Below are 22,644 nucleotides of genomic sequence, written 5' to 3' on the forward strand. Positions count from 1 at the left end.
TCTAGTTCGTTATGTGTCCATTATGTACCAGTTCAGTGAACAGAGATACCAGCACATAAAAATTTTACCGATTAGTTGGAGAAAATTTATAGATGTGTGTCGAATTTTAGTAGTAAGTTATTTGAACTGATGGTAATTTTTTAGGTTCAGATCATGGGCATACTGGTACCAGAATTTAATTTGGAAGGGGAGAGAGTGTTTCAAAAAATGGGCATCTTAAAAAAATGGACTTGCAATAGATCATATAATAGCTCTTAATTGTATACGGTATTTTAAGTTATTGTAGGTCAGATTTGTGATAAAATTTGACATTCACATGAAGTAAAAATCAGTCAGTAAAACTGTGGTGGAATCCCCATGGAGATGTGTTTTTGTACGGCAGAAATCATTGTTTGGATGTAGCAGTAAACATATCCGTATACATGCTGAGAGTATGTATGTTTGTAACAAACAATACAATTTCAAACAATACTACTGAGTACAGTCAGTGTGCGACGTTATGCCCTGTGTGCTTAGTGGTGCGCAAAGAGCAGGGAAACTGGGACAATGAACGTCGTAGTGACAAGAAATGTATGGGGAAAAGAATTTCCATCTGCTCAGTGCGACAACACATGCAGCTTTTCGAATTCGTACTGATCAAACCCTTTGGTAGAAATGACAGACAAAACAATAAAGTTTCGTGGAATGTTTATGTTCTTGTTAGTAGCAACGAATGTGAAACTAAAATGTATTACAACCACAGAGGTAAAAAATGAGGGCAGGTGATACAATGTCACAAACTTGAAGCCGATGACCACCATCTTAGCTAGCCCAAAACATTAGGCTCAGTGCATATATACCCCATAGTTCACGATAGTGACACTTCCCCATGACGACACTCTGTGTCGTATTACAACAAATACGCATTCAAGAGCATAAAAATGTTCGAAATTGCCTTCCTGCCACTGTTATTCATGTAAGCTCTATAATTTTTAGTATTTAAAACAGCTATTGCACGCACAAGACAGTAGGAATAAACAGGAAGCAGTAGCGAACAGTAGTCTGCTAATGTTTTGGGCTACTTTTTATGGTGTCCACTCTGGCTTCAAAACAATGTACAGTGTATGTCTGTAATGCCACCTCCCTTCTTGTTTTACCTCCATTTTGGGAATTCCATTGGCTTCGTCCGTGTCACAGAGAATATAATGTTGTTTATTGTAACGCCTTAATCAATTACACTAGGAGCGTTATTTTTATTAAGAAAATTGTATGTATGCACTGTAATTACTTTTTTTTACTATAGAGTGGAGCCTCTATGGACCACGTGGTAACAACCACGTGTTAGTGTCTAGGTCTTGTTCTTGTTCCAGCTTTGACTTCCTGTCAGTATCTTCTGAGCCCACCAAGAAGTGCCTGTTTATGCTCTTCGGATAACGGTCCTCTCCGTCTTTTGGACGTTGATGCCATTTTAAAGCCTTGGTAGTTGTCCATCAATCTTCTAAATTTGTTCCTGTCAGGAATTTCTCTCTCCTAGATACCAATTCAATTCAAACAATCTGCCTAAGATCTTTTTCACATTCTTCGAATCATCTTGGCCTTGTTTTCTTAGATTGGATGAAACTCCATATTCTTTTTGTCAGTTGGTCACCATCCATCCTAATGAGATGACTATAAAATAACAATCGTCTCTTCTTAATGGATTACGTGATAGGTTCTGTCTTGCTGTACAAGTCCTCATTTGCTCTCATTCGCCATTGTCCATCAACCCATCTATTACCTAGGATTTTCCTTAATATCCTGCGCTCTCGCTTTTCCAGCCACTCAGATTGACCTTGTCTATTCGTAGTCAAAGCCCTCAGGTTTCACAACTGTATTATAATGTCGGAACTTGGCCCCTATACTCATAGACTTTTTGTTATAGGTATTCTTTGTTAGTTGGTGTGCTTGGTCTAACTTCCTCATCCTGACATTAATTGCTTCTTCTTCTAATCCATTCTCCTGGATGACTTCACCGAGATATCTAAAATTCTTAACTCGTCTGATTTTTCCCAGATTGGTGATCATCCATTCAGGTCCATTACATATGTTCGTCATATATTTTGTCTTTTGAATAGAGATCTGGAGTCCAACTTTATCAGCAATTTCTAACAGCCTATTGATCTTGTTGACTGCTGACTCTATGTTGTTAGCAAAAATGGCCAGGTCATCCGCAAAGGCCAAGCTGTAAATATACACCCCCTTGTTCTTTGGACCAAGTCTGAACCGCTCTTCATTTGTTTCTTCTTGGGCTAACAACTTTCACCACTCTCGAATGACCTTTTCCAAAACACAGTTGAGAAGTAGTGGGGATAGTCCATTCCTTGTCATACACCTGTTCTGATTGTAAAGGGTTCTGATATCTCACCCATAAATATTATTTTTGACACTGTTGGAGAGAGTTTGTTTGATCAGCTTTCTTGATGTATCATCTACCCCAAACTCTTCCAAAATATTCATTAATGCCTTCTGAAAATCAACAAACACAACCACGTAGTTATTTCCTCCAGTTTTTTTTGCACCTGATGATGTTCTTCAGGTTAAAGATCTGTTCTCGGCAAGAACGGCAAAGTTCTCCAGATCTCCTCAAAAAGTTGGACTAGTACATCTAGAGTTCATTATTTGCCAGCTTCAGTAGTTCTGCCACTATTGAACACCTCTTCTGCTGCCTTATTATTCTTACGGTTGTTGATGATCTCCTCTTTACTAGATGCAAATGAGTTGGGTAGTTTGTGGATCAGGGCACATACAGGGAATCTTTCTTTCGGTTCATCACAAAAAAAATGAAATGATCGTGTGGCATTGTTGGCCGGGAGGCCCCATTCGGGGGAGTTCGGCCGCCATATTGCAAGTCATTTTTAACTGACGCCACATCGGCGACTTGCGAGTCAATGATGATGAAAATGATGATGGACACACAACACCCACTCCTCTGCCTGGAATCGAACCCAGGCCCCCTTTGCGGTAGGCGGTAACGCTACCGCTACGCTACGGATGCGGACGGTTCATCACAATTAAGTAGGTTTTCAAAATAACGAGACATGATCGTGCAGTTTTCTTAATTGGTCAGGCAGAGCTTTACATTTTCGTCTCTAAAGCAAAGAGTAGGGGCTTTGTATCCTTTCAAATTCTGTTTCAACGTCTGATAGAAGTCTGGCATTGTTTTTCCGGAAATCCTGATTGATCTGCTCTAACTACTGTTTCTCATTAGATTAGAGATTTGATTAGATTAGTACTTGTTCCATAGATCGTGAATACGACACTTCGTAATGATGTGGAACGTGTCAGGTTAATAAAGGGTGTCTATCCAAGATATTACATTACACAAAATATTACATGACATTTAATATTTTTAATTTTTTTTTGTTTTGGATGGGGGGTGGGGAAATTACCCACTTACTATATCCAAAAATTCATCTAATGAGTAGGAGTTGCCATTAAGAAATTCTTTTAATTTCCTTTTAAATGCTATATGGCTATCTGTCAGACTTTTGATGCTATTATGGAAGTGTCCAAAGACTTTTGTGGCAGCATAATTTACCCCCATCTGAGCCAATGTTAGATTTAACCTTGAGTAGTGAAGATCATCCTTTCTCCTAGTGTTGTAGCCATGTACACTGCTATTACTTTTGAATTCGTTCGGATTGTTAATAACAAATTTCATAAGTGAATATATATATTGTGAGGCTACAGTGAAGATTTCTAGCTCTTTAAATAAGTGTCTGCAGGAGGATCTTGGATGAGCTCCAGCAATTATTCTGATTACACGCTTTTGTGCAATGAACACTCTTTTACTCAATGATGAGTTACCCCAGAATATGATGCCATACGAAAGAAGAGAATGAAAATAGGTGTGGTAAGCTAATTTACTCAGATGTATATAGCCATAATTTGCAATGACCCTAGTAGCATAAGTAGCTGAACTCAAACGTTTCAGCAGATCCTCAGTGTGTTTTTCCCAGTTCAACCCCTCATCAATGGATACACCTAGAAATTTTGAATATTCTACCTTAGCTACCGAATTCTGATCGAAGTCTATATTTATTAATGGTATCATTCCATTTACTGTGTGGAACTGAATATACTGTGTTTTGTCAAAGTTTAATGAGAGCCCATTTGCAGAGAACCACTTAATGATTTTCTGAAAAACATCATTTACAATTTCACCAGTTAATTCTTGCCTGTCGGGTGTGATAGCTATACTTGTATCCTCGGCAAAAAGTACCATCTTTGCATCTTCGTGAATATAGAATGACAAGTCATTAATATATATTAAGAACAGCAGAGGACCCAAGGCCGAACCTTGCAGCACCCCATTCTTGATTGTTCCCCAGTTCGAGAAATCACCAGTTTTTTGCATATTATGTGAACTGTTTATTTCAACTTTCTTCACTCTTCCAGTTAGGTATGATTTAAACCATTTGAGCACTGTTCCATTCATACCACAGTACTTGAGCTTATCTAGAAGTATTCCATGATTTACACAATCAAAAGCCTTTGATAAATCACAAAAAATCCCAATGGGTGACTTCTGGTTACTCAGAGCATTTAATAGTTCATTATTGAAAGTATATATAGCATTTTCCATTGAAAAACCCTTCTGGAAACCAAACTGACATTTTGTTAAAACTTTATTTTTACAAAGGTGTGAAGGTACTCTACAATAAATTACTTTTTCAATAATTTTGGATAAGGCAGTCAGAAGAGAGATTGGGCAGTAGTTGTTGACATCAGACGTATCCCCTTTTTTATGCAGTGGTTGAACAATAGCATACTTCAGTCTACCTGGGAAAATACCCAGTTTCAGAGAGCTATTACATATGTTGCTAAGAATCTCACTTATTTCTTGGGAAGAAGCTTTTATTATCCTGCTGGAAATGCCATCAATTCCATGTGAGCTTTTATTCTTGAGAGAGTTTATTATCTTCCTAATTTCAGAAGGAGAGGTGGAATTTCTATTGTATCAAATGGTGTGGGTAAGGCCTCTTCCATTAACTGCCTTGCTTCTTCTAATGAACATTTAAATCCTATTTTCTCTACAACATTTACAATTGCTTAGCCTTTCATAGAGCTCTGGCTGCATATTTTCGAACTTCACGGGATACATCAGTATCTTCAGGTCTACTGGTTGAGTTCCACTTTTTCCATGCATTTGTTCTTTGGGCCACCACCTCATCACAAACCTCATTCCACCATCTATGCTTTCTATTTTTAGCTGTCAGGATTGCAGTGTTAGCTGCTTGTTGGATCTTGGGGGAAATGTCTGTCCATTTATGGGATTCAGATATCAGTTGCTGGTGGTATTGTTCCAATACATTTTGATTGATTTTGAGCTTCGCAATGTCATATTTATGAATTTTATTTCCGGTTTTCACGGCCTTATTAAGAGGGATGAAGTTCATTTTGATCTTGGAGAGGTAATGATTCAAGTCAAACTGGGCACCTCTCTGTACTTAAACATTCATTATTTCCTTAATTTCTCTCCTAGACATTGCTACATGATCAATCTGTTTCTCCCCACACACATTGCCTGGTGATCACCAAGTCTTCTGTTTACTTGGCCTGTGTTTGTAAAATGTTGACATTATCTGAAGATTGAAGGATCTACACAGATTGACAAGTCTTATACCATTTCTGTTAGTCATCTTGTGTGCAGGATACTTTCAAGTTGTTGATCTGAATTGCGGATCTATTTCCAGCTGAACGTTAAAGTCACCTAGTAGTATCTTTATGTTCGTAGATGGTATTTTCTCTAACTGTTCTTTAAGAAGGTCCCAAAACTGTTCAGCTTGCTCGGGATTGTGTCTGTTGTCTTCATTGATTGGTGCATGTGCATTGATCAGTGTGTATCCTTTGTTACCACAGCTGAGAGTTAAGATAGAAAGTCTCTCAGAAGGGCTGAAGAACTCGACAGTTGAACTGACAACCTTCTTACGAACAACAAAAGCTGTGCCAAGTACAGGCATGTTCTTACCTATTTTGACTGCCCTTTTGCCTTTATAAATCCTGTAACCTTCAATGTCCATTGTGTTCTTATCTAGGTTTCTGGTTCCTTGAATGGCCAAGATGGTTATGTCATGTTTGTCCATAATCATTGTCAACCCTTTGTGTTTCCCAACTTTCAATAGAGAATTGACGTTCAAAGTCCCAAAATAGTAGTTCTGTTTTGTCTTGAATTTTGTATGAGTAGTTGTGCCTTCAAAGCATCTAGGTTCAGGCTCCTCAGAATCCATAGGCCTTATTGCAATGCTAAGAGTGGTAGATTCCCTCAAAGAGGTACTACCTGGGGTAGTGTCCTTTTTGTGACGAATTCCATGATGCTTGGTTGTTCAAACTAGTATGGGTTGGACAAATCCTTATCGGTAATAGAACCAAGGTCGTAAGCCCCGGAGTCAGATGCCCTTTGCAGCCGCTTTTATGAAGAACAGCCGCTGCTAAATGAAGATAGTTCGACTGCTTAATCCACCGTTGGGACATGGTTGTCGTTTTCCGCCTTCAAAACCATTGACCATCTTCACCGTCACGAGGGCAGGGGCCCTCACAAGGTACTATCAGCTGGGCCAGCTGAACCAAGGTTTTTTAAAGAGGTGTTACTCTTCTATTACTTCCCCTTTGTTCTGGCATGTGACAGACAGAACCTGGCTCTGGCGGGGTTGTAATTGCTTTCATGATAATTACGTACCTAACCTAAGTACCTAAACATACAGTTCTACGATCCTGGGTTCAGAATAAAAGTAACTACTTTTATTGTAATTAAGTACCTAACTTTTATTCTGAACCCAGTATCGTAGAACTGTATGTTCATTTGGCTCATTTTAAAGTCTGTTAAGGACAATTACCCTCGCCTAAGGGCGCCAGACGTCCTTCTTTTCTGGGACAGACACAGTTTTTGATTAAAGAATCCAGTGCCCCAAAAAAAAATTTCCGGGATGCCAATTTGTCCCGAATTTTTAATGTCAAAGGAATATTTTAATGCTCTTAATTTTTTCTCCTAAGTCTTCTGCAGTATTTTGTTTTAACTGTCACACGTAAGCTATTATGGTAGTTTTTATTATTGTAGCTAACTGTGTGGAGATACGTCAATGATTATTATCATGCAGTAATGCTACTTTGTTTCTTTATACATAACAATGCCAACCAATAAAGTTAAAACTTAACCTTGGAATTATTTTAGCAAAAATGTTGACAAAGAAGCTATGTGCAAAATATGAAATAAGAATCTAATAACTTCAGGTAATACGACCAATCTTCATGATTATTTAGGAAATATACATTCACAGCTGCAATGGCAAGATACTCAACCCCTAGCCAGAGGTAATAGCATTACTGCTTATTTATAAACAGATAACCACAATGCCTGATAACAGTTAGTTAAGGAAAGTCGACCTTCCAATACCATCAAACAGTGGTGTAAGACTCAACTCATCGATCAAATCATACAGCATTTGTGATGACATGCCAGTTTCACTTTAGCTAGAAAAATCAGTTGTCAGTACTGTATCAGGCATTGTTGTTCATGGTTCTAATAAAACTGTGCATCCAGATGTTTATGACTTCGTATACAACATAAAAAGTGTAGTGACACAGGGAATCACTGAAGCTATTGTGAATTTTATAATCGTGGATAATAAACCGTTTTCATTGTAGAAGGAAAAGATTTTTTACAGCTAATGAAAGAGGTGTGTCCACTGTACAAGGTACCAAGTTGAGAAACAATAAAAACCAGGACAGATGGTATGTGTGATGCAATGAGTCTTTTTAAAACATACATAAATAATGCTGAGAACTACTGCATCACCTATACAACCTGAACAGAAATAATGCAAAATAAAAAGTTGTGGGTATTAATATTGACTTTCTAGACAAGTCTCAATTCCACAGCAGAACATTAGGTATTTTTGAACTGACAGAACACCACACATCACTGTATATCACTGAAAAATTGACAGATATTTTCTCTGAGCAGAATGTTTCAATTTAATAAGTTTCAGCTATCATCACAGATATTGAAACCAATGTTATTAAGGTCTACTGAGACATTTTTGGTGAAGAAAAAATTATCCCTTGTTTTGCCTATACGATTAACTTAGTCGTAACTAAATCAACTCATGAGGTAAAACACTGCACTCAATTGACAAGTAAGGAGTGAGATATTGTCAAATATATTAAAGGCAGCCTCAAAACAGGTGGTGAGTTATGGAAAGGACCCATATAGACGGCACTGAAAGAATGCATTTAAAAAATGGTACCTGACGTTCGCACACGACGGAATTCGTCCTTGTTTATCTTAGAATTGTGCGGAGATAACTCCATGGAATCACCCAGAACAATATCGCTGCCCTGAGATAGCTCAACTAACCTCTCTGGTACTGCTGTTGTTCGGTCTAATTGATATTTGTGACAACATGCTTTGTGCCTTGTAGGATAATGAAATATATTTGTATGAAATCGTACTACCTGTTAGTTGTTATTATACGTAACTACTATCCTGATCACCGAGCCTCCTACAGAAAGAGTCCTGGAATTAGTGTCAATCGTGGGAGCGATACTTTTAACTTGTCCCAAGGCACCCCCAATGGTTTCTAGCAGCTAGTTAGAACATGTCAAAGAAATGGCGGAATTGTCACGCCCATTTGAAAAATTAACAAAAGAACTTTCAGAGGACACTTACATTACAGTAAGCAAAGCGATCCCGTTGGTCACGTGTTACATTTCATTCAATCCTCCTGACATTTCGGTACGACAGACGTTTTTGGGGACAGCATACTCTTCAGTATAATAATATGAATATTACTGTAAAATGAAATGTAAATAAAATTTTGCAAGTAACATCGTATGAAAGTAAAACTTTAATGTAGCTAGTAGTACTAGAGCCCATGATCAAAACCATGTCTCATCGTTTTACGCCCAAAACGGTGTGACACCGTTAGGGTAAATGATCCGAACCCGACTAGAGGTACAGCAACGGTCAAACATATCACAACTTTACAGGAGTCCATTTCCGCTATGTGGAAAAAAAGAGAGAGTATTACTACAACATGTCTGGTACTGAATATGTAACTAGATTCAGTCATTTCATTACGAAAATGTCTGTTTTCAGACACTTTCGATGCCATCTATACTTCCATAAACGAAAAGAATGTTCCAGCGCCTGTTACCCTCCGTTGTTGGGAACAACGATTTACTTGTTACGCTCCAGTCCCTCGATTCATGTATCACGAACACAACAAGTAAGATGTTTGGTTTTCGCAAAAGAATCGAAAAATATAAAAATTAAACTGCACTGGTCGAATTTTTAATTAATAATTGGTCACCACAGGCCATGTATAGATTATCATGAACAAAATCATCCATGTTAATCATGACATGCGCTACGGATGTTGGGTTGAATGTGGTACTGTTAAACAGATAGTTAACGAAGATCTAACCTGTCAAGAAAATGAGGAGGCCTGGATATCTGACCACATTGACAGTGTGTAAAATTCACCGATGTTTCGGCGAAGGTTTAGCAAAAACAGACAGACGAAGGCTATTTGCAACAGTCGCTGAAATGTCGGAGAATTGTACACATTGACAACGCGCTCACTTACTGAAAAGGATTTTGTTGACTGTGACTATGGCCGCAAATGCCCTCGCTTATATTTGTCAAATTCAATATTCAAAGCTGACGTTTTAATTATGATGCTTGGGAGTATGCGATTTGTAAAATTATCCGTGAAGATTTGGATGGATGTTGGCGTCGGTAATTCCCGTCGTTATAACGAAGTTTTGCGTTTGTATGAAACAATCGGATTGCTCTAGTAAAATCTTTACTTGTTTTCCATGATATGACTGGCTGCGATTACAATTCTGCATTCTGTCACAAGGGGAAAAGAAGGATGTTAACAAGGCTGTAAAATTCTACACACTACAGAACGGCTTTCACAGATTAGAGAAACTTCTGACACAGGGAATGTACAGATCATGTTAGAAGAATTCACGTGCAGATTATGTAACAAAAAATATAATGCTGTCGATTCCGTTAGATTAAATATTTCTACACAAACATATAAAATGAAAAGTGAACGTTCTTTTACAGCTCTAAATCTGGGTTTACCTAACTTCGATGCCTGCAATCAACTACATTGTAAAACAGAACTGGAACAGCATTAAAATATGTTTCACCAATATGGAAAAATGCACATGCGCAGAATATAACAGATCTAGGCCTGACAGACTTCAGATGATGTGATGGGGAGGAACGTTACGATTTTTCGTTAATCTTCGGTAGCCAACTACTAGAAATGAGTGACGTTGTTGTAGATGAAGAAAGTTAAGTGATTTAGACAGGAATATAATTTAGTTTAACGCCGACAACAAATTAAAGACGTGCATTAGTGTATCGTTTAGTCTTGCCGTTAAAGGTTTGACTTTTCTTTGCGTATTTTTTCAGAAAACACGAAAAGATCGTAACTTCGCGAAGTCGCGCTTAGGCTTAAATTTTGTAAACGTGTTTGTTTCTTGTTTCACGGTAATTTAACTAGTTTCTCGGTAACAAATAAGTAAACTACCGTAAATAGCGTATAACTTCATTGTTTTAATACAGATTTCAGAAAAGCAGCGTAACTTTATATCAGAAACTTGCCTATATACATTTGTTTATAGGCCTAATTCTCGTAACGTTTTTGGAGAATCAACGTTAAAGTATCTCGTTTAATTGTCCTTTTTTCATTCCATCGAGTGAAATATGTAATAAATAGCGTATACCTTCGTTGTTTTAATACAGATCTCAGAAAAACAGCGGAATTTTAAATCAGAAACTTGCTTATATACATTTGTGAATAGGCTTAATTCTTGTAACGTCTTTTTTGATTTTCGGTAATTTAATTGATTTATTCTAGCTAAAGTATTATTTTTGCCATGAGTGAGAAGTGCCTGACTTGCCGTAGAATTGCTAGTTCCGGGGTTTGGTGTGATGGATGCAGTAGTTTTTTTCACTGGGGGGACTGCAGTGGCGTGGGTGTTGGGAAAGTGGATCAGGCTCATCAGTGGTTATGTAGGATTTGCAGCAGAGATAGGAAGATAGTGGAACAGGAGGGGAAAATTGCTGCCCTTCAGGCTGAGCTAGATCAGGCTAGGGAAGATCTGGACAGGTTAAGGAGGGAGAAGGGCAAAGAGAGGTGGGAAGTGGCAACAGGTAGCAGAAGGAGTAGGCCTAGAACTAAGTCTGACAGTTTTGTGGTGAATGTCAAAAATAAGTTAGACCTGTTGCTTCAGATAGAAACTGATGAGCCTCCAGCAGAGGTAGGTGTAGACAGGACACAACAAACTTTCAATAGGAAATTGAAAAAGAATGTAGGAAAGTCATCGAAAAGGAAGAAAGTTTTGTTGTTAGGCAGTTCTCATGCCAGAGGTGTAGGCCAACTTCTGCAGGAGGAATTAGGACCAGAATACCAGGTCACAAATTTTTTCAAACCAAGTGCTAGTCTGGATCAGGTGACAGAGGATTTAGGTTCACTCTGTAAAGGATTTACCAGGGAAGACACCGTGGTTATTGTGGGAGGGCCAGGGAACAGCATCGACAGAGATCCTGGGTACAGTATAGAGTGTGACCTGGTAAAGATTGCGTCAGCATCGAGACACACCAATGTTGAATTTGTATCTGACCTGAGACGCCATGACCGGCCTCATTTGAACTCTTCTGTTGGGAGAGTTAATTTGGAGTTGGAACGGCTGCTTGGATTGGGTGCGGGGGCTCATATTGGTGTGGTTCCTGTTGATTATCTCAGTAGGTGGGACTATACCAGGAACGGCCTACATCTCAACAGGAAAGGGAAGGGGAAACTGGCTGGGGTAATAGCAGGAAATTTAAGGGGGGGAGGCACTGCCATGAATGGTAAAATACCAGTGGTTACAGGTGTTGGAGCAGCACCTTTTTTAGGATAGGTAAGACAGAAAGATGTCAAGTTCTACGAGAGGTCAGGATTGAAACAAATCTTCAGTTTAGGAAAGAAATTAAACAGCACAATTCTAGCACATTGGATCACCAATCACAGCTATCAATTATAAATTTTCACCAATCACCAGAAATTTTATCTCCACCAAGTTGTATCTCAGTCCTAGATGATTCCATTGATGAATTAAAGTCACCCAACCCAATTGACATAATCTGCCTCTCTGAACACCATGTGACCACTGGTATAGGAACTAGGCCTAAGCACAATGAGAAACTCAGACAGGAGAGTACTGCAAATGTTAGAATAAGGAAAGGTTCTCATAAAAGTACAATTAAAAATAATGTAAGTATATTTCATCAAAATATTGGGAGTTTAAAGAATAAAGTAGATGAGCTTCTGGTTTGTTTAGAAGATTTAGAAGCTGAGAATGAAATAGATATACTATGCCTGTCTGAGCATCACATTGTTACTGATATGGATAAGGTAAATGTAAGTGGTTATAAGCTCTCTGCACATGTAATGAGAGAAAATATGGAGAAAGGAGGAGTTGCCATATATGTCAAAAGTTATCATTGTGCAAAAAGTATAGAAACAAAAAAGTTTTGTGTAGAGAAACATATAGAAGCATGTGCCTGTGAGCTTAAATTAAATAAAGGCACATTTATAATTGTAACTGTATATAGGTCCCCATCAGGAAATTTTCATCTATTTCTGAAAAATTTGGACTCCTTGTTGTGCTATCTGTCAGACAGGGGGAAGCCAATTATTATTTGTGGGGACTTCAATGTAGATTCTCTGAAAGAGGGTAATAGGAAAAATGACCTTGAAGTATTACTCGGTTCTTTCAATTTGACACCCGTTATTGATTTTCCTACTCGGGTGGTAAAGAATAGCAGCTCACTGATAGATAACTTCTTTATAGACCAAGATAAGTTTAACCAGATAAATGCTCAGCCTGTTGAGAATGGTCTTTCTGATCATGGTGCACAGCTAGTTACAATATATGACATAGCTCCATTCAGCAATACTAAACAGTCCTCCAAAGTAGTACGGTCAGTCAACGATTTAACAATTGCAAATTTCAGGGAAAGCCTACAGCAGTTAGACTGGGATGAGGTGTACCGTGAACCTGATGCCAATTTAAAATATAATTTATTTCATGACATTTTTGTAAATGCGTTAAAAAACTGCTTCCCCAAGAAAATAGTTAAATATACTCGTAAGAAACCTTGTAACAAACCATGGCTTACTAAGGGTATAAAAATATCTTGTAACCGGAAAAGGGAAATGTATCTGACAGCAAGAAAGAGTAGTGACCCAGAAACTATCAAAAATTATAAAAACTACTGTGTTATATTAAGAAAAGTTATTAAAAAATCCAGGAGTATGTGTATCATGTCTGAAATCAGCAACTCTGATAATAAAATTAAAACAATTTGGAATATTATTAAAAGAGAAACAGGTCAACCAAGAGCAGAGGAAGACAGTATTACCATCAAATTGAATGAAAACTTTACAAACAAAAAGTCAGAAGTTGAAAATATTTTTAATAATCATTTTCTAAATGTTGTGGATATAGTAGGATCCAGGTGTTCATTAGAAGATGCTAGGCTGTTAATGGAAGAGGCCATACCTATGCAATTTGATACAATTGAAATCTCACCCACTTCTCCCTCTGAAATTAGGAAAATAATAAACTTGCTTAAAAGCAAAAACTCACATGGAATTGATGGCATTTCCAGCAAAATACTAAAAGCTTGTTCTCAACAGATAAGTAAGATTCTCAGCCACCTGTGTAATAGCTCTCTGGAACAGGGCATTTTCCCTGATAGACTGAAATATGCTATTGTTATACCTTTGCATAAAAAGGGGGATAGATCTAATGTCAACAATTACCGTCCAATCTCCCTTCTAACAGCTTTATCCAAAAATTTTGAGAAAGTAATGTATTCAAGAGTAGCTTCACATATCTGTAAAAATGAAGTACTAACAAAATGTCAGTTTGGTTTCCAGAGAGGTTTTTCAACAGAAAATGCCATATATGCTTTCACCAGTCAAATTTTGAATGACCTGAATAACTGAACACCTCCCATTGGGATTTTTTGTGATCTCTCAAAGGCTTTTGATTGTGTAAATCATGAAATTCTGCTAGACAAGCTCAAGTATTGTGGCATGAGAGGGACAGTGCATAAATGGTTTAATTCATACCTAACTGGAAGAGTACAGAAAGTTGAAATAAGTAGTTCTCGTAACATGCAAAGATCAGCACATTCCTCAAACTGGGGAACTATCAAGAATGGGGTTCCACAAGGGTCAGTCTTGGGTCCTTTGTTGTTCTTATTATATATTAATGACTTGCCATTCTATATTCATGAAGAGGCAAAGTTAGTTCTCTTTGCTGATGATACAAGTATAGTAATCACACCTGAGAAACAAGAACTGATGAAATTGTCAATACTGTCTTTCAGAAAATTACTAAGTGGTTCCTTGTAAACGGACTCTCACTGAATTTTGATAAGACACAGTACATACAGTTCCGTACAGTGAATGGTATGACGCCATTAATAAATATAGACCTTAATCAGAAGCATATAGCTAAGGTAGAATATTCCAAATTTTTAGGTATGTCCATTGATGAGAGATTAAATTGGAAGAAACACATTGATGATCTGCTGAAACGTTTGAGTTCAGCTACTTATGCAATAAGGGTCATTGCAAATTTTGGTGATAAACATCTTAGTAAATTAGCTTACTACGCCTATTTTCACTCATTGCTTTCATATGGCATCATATTTTGGGGTAATTCATCACTGAGGAATAAAGTATTTATTGCACAGAAGCGTGTAATCAGAATAATAGCTGGAGTCCACCCAAGATCATCCTGCAGACATTTATTTAAGGATCTAGGGATATTCACAGTAGCTTCTCAGTATATATACTCTCTTATGAAATTTGTTATTAACAACCAAACCCAATTCAAAAGTAATAGCAGTGTGCATAACTACAATACTAGGAGAAAGGACGATCTTCACTATTCAAGATTAAATCTAACTTTGGCACAGAAAGGGGTGAATTATACTAGCACTAAAGTCTTTGGTCACTTACCAAATAGTATCAAAAGTCTGACAGATAACCAACAAGTATTTAAGAAGAAATTAAAAGAATTTCTGAATGACAACTCCTTCTACTCCATAGAGGAATTTTTAGATATAAATTAAGAAAAAAAATATTAAAAAAAATAAAAAAAATAAAAAAAATAAAAATAAAAAAACACAAAAAAATAAAGTTGTTATATTAACTTAAGTAGGTTGTTAAATTAACCTAATTATGTCATGTATTGGAAAATTTGACTCGTTCCACATCATTACGAAATATTGTATTCATGATCCATGGAACTAGTAGTAATCTAATCTAATCTAATCTAATCAACATCCACACTAAGGTGCTCACAGCTTTGGGCAAGGGGGAGACACGGTCTCCCCTTAGCTCTCGAGGGAACGGAAAAATATGGAATACTTAGATGTTATTCTTTCAAGAAATCGATTAAAAAGACAGTATTACACTTTTTTCAACGTGGTCGGTTCTAAAAAAACTTTCAGGCTACTTATAAGTCAACATTTGTCTTCCTGAATATTAAAAATACACCATACCCCGGGTCTAGGCCCATCCCCCTACAAACTATCCTATGAACGCCTTCAATCCAGGAAATGTATAGCTGACATGAATTTCACATACGCAAAAGAAATACATACTCGAAGGGCAGGAGATTTGCAAGCATATTTCTAAGAACGATGGCCTCATCCTCAATGAACAGTTTCAAATATGTAAGAAAATTTTTTTCATTGTCTTTAATCCACCACTCGTGGAATTCTGATTCCTTTATCTTTTACTATGTTTTCCTGCCTCTAATTCCGAAACATATTTTTCTTCGAATCTCATACATGTCTACTACTAAAATTGTCTTCATGCAAATATTTCTCAGACTGTACAGCTGTTTGCATAAATATTCTGTAGTATTCTGTGCTCTAGGTAATGGTAATTTCTGTATAACATAATACTTTACTTCATTTGCCTGACTACTTTGCATTTTCAAAAATACATTAAGCTCTGTTTCTTCGTATTTTATTTTTATAACTAACAGTTGTTTAATTCAGTTATTTCTGTTACGGTGTCTCAAATGGGCACATGTCATTATCAGCGCCTGGTGGGCGGCGTAACTGGTAATGTTTTCATGGCAGCTACTGGGCCGATCAGTCTGATGTTCCTAGCAAGGCATACATGCCAAACGCTGGAAAGTGTTTAATTTTAATTTTTGGTTCGAGCGTATCTGCTCGAAACTGTGACCATTGCCTTCTCGGTACGTAACTTTACGTAGCTATCCTTTGTATGTTATAACAATTGTAATCTTGGTTAATGTTTTTGTCAAACTTAATTTCTATGTATCATTTTATAGGATTTCTTAAAATTTAATTCTGATGAAGACATCCTTAGAGGTGTCAAAACCTAGGTCGATGTACCACACAGTTATTTGCAACCGGTTGGCTTTGTGATTCAGATGTTGGAACTTATATACAGTTGCTGAGTGATAGCCAAGCTTAAAACTAAGATTTTTACCTGCCCAGGTATCTAAGGCTTTATCGAAATACATAGACAAAAGAAAAACAATTGTTAATCGCAGGTATGGCTACTAATTTTGATTAGGATTGTGAAGAAAATGGACTTTTGTCGAGTTACATTAAATCCTACCTTACCAGAAGACAGTGCATAAAGGATCCAAAAACTTTTCAGTGCCTAGCTAAAAAACTTATTTCTGACAAAATTAGTGCTTTATGCAAGAGAAAGGATGGGATAAATGAAGAGGCTATGTTTTGTATCTTGATCTCACTAAAATTTTTCGCATAGATTTTTATTTTCTAAATGATGAATTTTGGGATTTTATTAATGACGGGATGGATAACTATAAGAATTGTATTGCTAAAAGACACGAGAAGAAACTGGCTAATCTTAAGAGTATTTTATCTGTAAAAAAACTTGCTGTAAGTAGTTTTCAAAAATCTAAGTATAAATTTTTCAACGGAACTCAGACTGAAATAGATTTTACGCCAGAAGAAACTGCCTTGTTGGAAAAAGGTCGTAAATACAATGAAGTACCTAACCTGCAGACAGAAATGTTTTAGAAAGTATGATTGTAGATCTTAAAAGAGGCCTTGATAACATCAAGACAGACGCTTCTCGACAAACGAGGGTAGCTCATGATGTATGTAGTATTTTTGAGAAACATGCGTTTAAAAACTCCTGACAATATGATTGTGATAAAAAAATTGATGAAAAGTATTAATGCCAGGCTAAAAGAGAACAAAGCCCTTATAACGAAGTCTGACAAAGGGTATGCTGCAATCGTTGTGCTCAGAACGATTATGTATCTAAAACATTACAATTTTTTGAAGAGAATAATATTTCAGAGCTAGATGAGGATCCGACCGACGATACAAAAAGAAATTAGAATTGGTATTAATAGCGCTACGCATTTGCTTAAACAGTTCCATAAAAAACAGTTTATTAATATGAATCCATAGGCCTCAAAATTGCATTCCCAGTTAAAAGTACATAAAATTCACCATCTGATACGTCCGACTGTAAACAGTATAAACAGTGCATATCGTGAGTTTCCGAAGTTTCTTTAGGAAAAAATAAAAAAATCCTTAGTTTTCGACATAATTATTCTTTCGTCAATAGGCAAAATCTAGTCAGTAAAATCAAAGATTTTCAGTGTAATCAAGACACTAAATTGTTTTCACTAGATTTTGTGAACCTATATACTAATCAACCTGTCCAGACAACTATTGACATCGTTGGAAAAAACCTACACGCTTTTAAAAAAGATATATTTAATTAGCAAATCAGTGACCAAATTCGTTTGGTAAGAATACTAGTAAAGTACCGCTATTTTGTTTTCAGTGGCAAACTATAACATCAGCCTAACGGCCTGGCAATGGGTAACCCACTGGCAGGCGTCTTTGGCCGATATTTTCATTAACTCGCTGGAAGAAAAAAATTCTTCAATAAATTTTCAACTGCTGATCTGTGTATTTTGTCATATTCTCGGTACGTAGACGACATTTTGATCATATACAGTTGTTCCTGGGAAGGAATAGAACATTTGTCTGAAATTTTTAATAGTCTTCATGAAAAAATCAGCTTCACTTTTGAATTATAAAATAACGATCGTCAGCTTCATTACCTGGACCTTAGTATTGCTATTGACAACGGCAAACTTTCATTCGGTATTTTTCGAAAAGCCACTGATACGGATGAGATTGTGCCCGCTTGTTGAGTGGATACTCATTCCCATAAAAAAGTATTTTTCCATTCAGCCATTCATCTTGCAGTTTCTGTACATTTTTCACCCGACTAGCTTAATGAAGAGATGTATTTAATGAAAACCATTACAGTGAATAACGGTTAGGGTCCCTGGTGAGTCGAAAAGATTTTCAAAGTTAAAACTGACGCTAAAGCGACCGCTTTAGGCATCAGTGCTGTTTCTGACAGTGACGAGTGTAAAAAAGTTCTCTCGATTCCACGTTTAAACCCTATTTCTTATAGAATTCGTCGTCTTCTAGTCAAAAAATATGGATGCAAAGTTAACTTTTCCACTAACAATAACTACCAAAAAGATCTTAATCACAGTCTCAAGGCCACAGTTGCCCCTGTACACAGTTCAGAGTTTATAAAATAACTTACGGTGCGAGTCCCGTTTATTATGCAGCACAAACCGGAAGATCTTTCAGTGTCAGGTACAAGGAACATTTATTGGGAAAAAGAGACGCTAATGTACTTACATCCACTTTTGCTGATTATCTATTAATTTCCGGTCTCAAAGCGAAAGGTCTGAAGAAATTTCCATTTCACGTACTGGAAAGAAAGGTCATAGGCCCGACGTACTCGAAGAGCTGGAGATTTTCAAGCATATTTCTAAGAACGATGGCGTAACAAACATTTTTCCAATGGCTTTAAAGCACTACTCGCCGAATTCTGATTCCTTTATTTTTTACTAACTTTTCTTGCCCCTAGTTCCGAAACATCTTTTTCTTCGAATCTTATAGACGTGTACTACTAAAATTACCTTCATGCAGATATTTTTGAGATTGTACAGCTATTTGTATAAATATTCTGTGCTCTACTTAATGGTAATTTCTGTATAGCCTGACTACTTTGTATTTTCAAAATACTTCATTTGCCTGACTACTTTGTATTTTCAAAAATACATTAAGCTCTGTTCCTTTGTATTTTATTTTTATAACTATCTGTTGTTTAATTCAATTTTGTCTGTTGTACTGTCTCAAATGGGCGCTTGTCTCTGTCAGATCCCAATAGGTGGTGCAAATTGTATTATTTTCGTGGCAGCAATGTAGTAAACCTCCGGGCCGCTCAATCTGATGTTCCTAGCAAGGCATTCGTGCCAAACGCTGGACGGGGTTTGATTTTAATTTTTGGCCCCTTGCACATCTGCTCGAAACCGTGACCACTGCGTTCTCACAATGCAACTTTGCGAAGGAATCCTTTGTATGTCATAACAATTGTCATCTCGGCTAATGTTTTTGCCAAACTTAATTTTTATGTATTATTTTATAGGCTTTCTTAAAATTTCATTCTAATGAAGACATCCTTAGAGGTATCGAAAACTAGGTCAACGTGCCACACAGTTATTTGCAACCAGTTGGCTGTGTGATCCCCATGTTGAAACTTATATACGGTTGCTGAGAGACTGCCATGTTTAAAACTGTAATTGTGTGTTCATTTGTTTTATGAATATATCTTCGCAAAATTGCTTGAAATTGTGCGGCTGTACTCATCCCAGATGAAGTTGGCTTTAACACATCTACATATTTTCGTTTCTTAAGTGCAAAGATTGTAAAGGTGTATGCCCACTAGCAAGTAAGCTTCCAGAAGTCACGTGTAGAGGCTATTTCTGCTGGTTCTTTGACGTAGAAATACTCCCAACAAGTTGATTTCCACAAGTTTCGTTAATTTACAGAACCAGCTTCCACAAGTTACTGGAAATAGTTGCTTCGTATTGCTAGAAGTCAAGGAGGGCTATATGATAATTTTGAAGGGAAGAGGGGCTAGACCTGGATGTATGCAGAATTTTAAATACTTTGAAAGACGAATGGCGACTTGTAAGTAGCCATAAAAAAGTTCCATTTCTGACACTGTTAAAAACATTGTCCTCTTACTAAATACTAGGCCACAGTACTCACACTCTATAAAAAAGAGTACACATTACTGAAAGAAAAACGCCTATGCCAGAGCCGTTCAATAAGTAACGCAACACATTTCCTTCTGAAAAAAGATTGGTTTTATTCAGGATTCCAGTATCATTATTTCGGTTACAGGAACCTAATTTTCAACATAACCTCAGTTCAAAGTGGAGACCTTACGCTGCCTTACTGAGAGGAGCTGTATGCGTGCAGGGTACACTCCACTGGTCGACGTTGGAGCCAATGTCTTGCTGCATCAATAACCTCCCAATTATCCGTGTACTGCTTTCCATGGAGTGAATCCTTTATTGGGCCAAGACATTTAAGTCAGAGGGTGCGAAATCTGGGCAGTAGGGCGGATGAGGAAGAAGGGCTCAATGAAGTTTTTTGAGCTCCTCTCAGTTGCGCAGACTTGTGTGAGGCCTTTTGTTGTCCTGGAGAAGAAGTTCGTGTGCATTTTCGTGGCGACGAACACGCTGCAGCTGTTTCTCCAATTTCCTGAGAGCAGCGCAGTACACTTCAGAACTGATCGTTGCGCCATGAGGAAGAACATCAAACAGAAACAGGCAACCCCTTCAGAGTCCCAGAAGACCGTCGCCGTGATTTTACCGGCTGAGAGCGTGGCTTTGAACTTTCACTCTGGAGGACTGGTGGCGTGACACCACTCCATGGGTTGCTGTTTTGTTTCTGGTAAAATGGAAATGAGCGTTTGGCGCCATTGGCCAGGAGGCCCCTTAGGGGCAGGTCCGGCCTCCTTAGTGCAGGTCTTATTACATTCGACGCCACACTGGGCGACCTGCACGCCGGATGGGGATGAAATTATGATGAAGACAACACAACACCCAGTCCCTGAGCGGAGAAAATCCCCGACCCAGCCGAGAATCGAACCCGGACCCCTTAGGACGGCAGTCCGTCACGCTTAACATTCGGATATCGGGGCAGACTTATTTCTGGTTCAAAGTAATGAACCCATTTTTCATCGCCTGTGACAATGTTCGACAAAAAATTGTTACGGCGAGTCTCGTAACGAGCAAGCAATTCCACACAGATCGTCGGTCCTTCGTTGCTCTGCTCTCTACGGACTTTTGTTAGGCAGCGAGGAATCCAGTGGGCACATACTTTTCAGTATCCCAACTGGTGGATGAGAGTGCTGCACTACCATCAGAGACACCCTGTTCCGCAGCGTCGTGTTTGATTGTGATCTGTTGATCACCTGGAATGAGAGTGTCCACACGTTACAACGTTGCAAGAGCCACACCTGTGTGCGACCAGCCAGCACACGGAAGATCCTGTTTCGATCATGACAGACACCTCATCCAGTGACTCATCGTGCTTTTGCCAGGTCTCCATAGACATTCCGAAAGCGCCTAAGAATATCTGCAATGCTCGGGTTTTCCACCAAAAGAAACTCAATGACAGCTTGCAGTTTTTTGTCTTCGCCTGCTGTTCACCTTTTTGGTATGAATCATATGTAGACTTCAGGGAAATTCAGTTTTTATTGTTCCACTGACAGGATGAACACGTTCATACTGCAGCTGCAGCCCAGTTCCCGCCAGACGCGGACTCCAGGGACAGACAGCCGGGATTTTCGTTTTTCTTTTCTTTTTTGCGTGTGAATAAAGCCGTAGTTAGTAAAACTTAGTGCCAAGTTTTCAGTTAGCAAAAATGACCAGTCTGCTCTCTGGGAAAAGTGGGTCCTATAGAGGTTGAAGGTTCATCCTATTAAAGTGTCTATCGAAGCTTAATTTAACGGAACTCCAGCCTGGTCACTCCAATTTAAACCTAAGCTTGTTTGGCAGACCCTTCCAATAAATCATTTGTGCCTTGAGCCATTTCCTGCCACTGTTTATCAGAGCACATCTAGTACCTGCAGGACTAGCCATCCATCTAAAGAATCCAATCCTTTAGTTCAGAGGGGCTCCACAATGCTGATGATTTTGTCTGTCATACTTATTTCGGACAACGAGTTTGAGTGGAATAGTAGTGCTTAGTCGTTACCAGGAGAAAGAAAACTGGGGTAATGCAGGAGTAGGTTAAATAATGAATAAAAAAATAGTAGTGCGGGTAAGCTACTACAAACAGCATAGTGAACGCATGACACGAAGCCCACGCCTACTACAGTAGTTCTCGCGTCCGTCGGCCGTCGTAATTTAATGTATATATTATTATTGTTATTATTATTTTTTGATTGTTGCCGACTTACGTGGTGGGCCTTCATAAAAATGATATTCAAGTTGAACAATGTAATAAACTTTTCATATAAATTTCCTCGGCTAGTCAGTTGACGTTAAAGCAAAAGATCTTTAGTTATTAATTACAATTGCGGCCCACACACGCGCGAGAGTATTTTTCTTACCTCCGTTGACCATTGTATTGTAGTCGGAGTCCTGGCTCTGGCTCTCAGCTATGGTACTGAAAATAAGAATCTTAAAGCT

The sequence above is a fragment of the Schistocerca serialis genome, chromosome 5 (assembly GCF_023864345.2).
Source record: "Schistocerca serialis cubense isolate TAMUIC-IGC-003099 chromosome 5, iqSchSeri2.2, whole genome shotgun sequence".
NCBI classification, from domain to species: Eukaryota; Metazoa; Arthropoda; class Insecta; order Orthoptera; family Acrididae; genus Schistocerca; species Schistocerca serialis.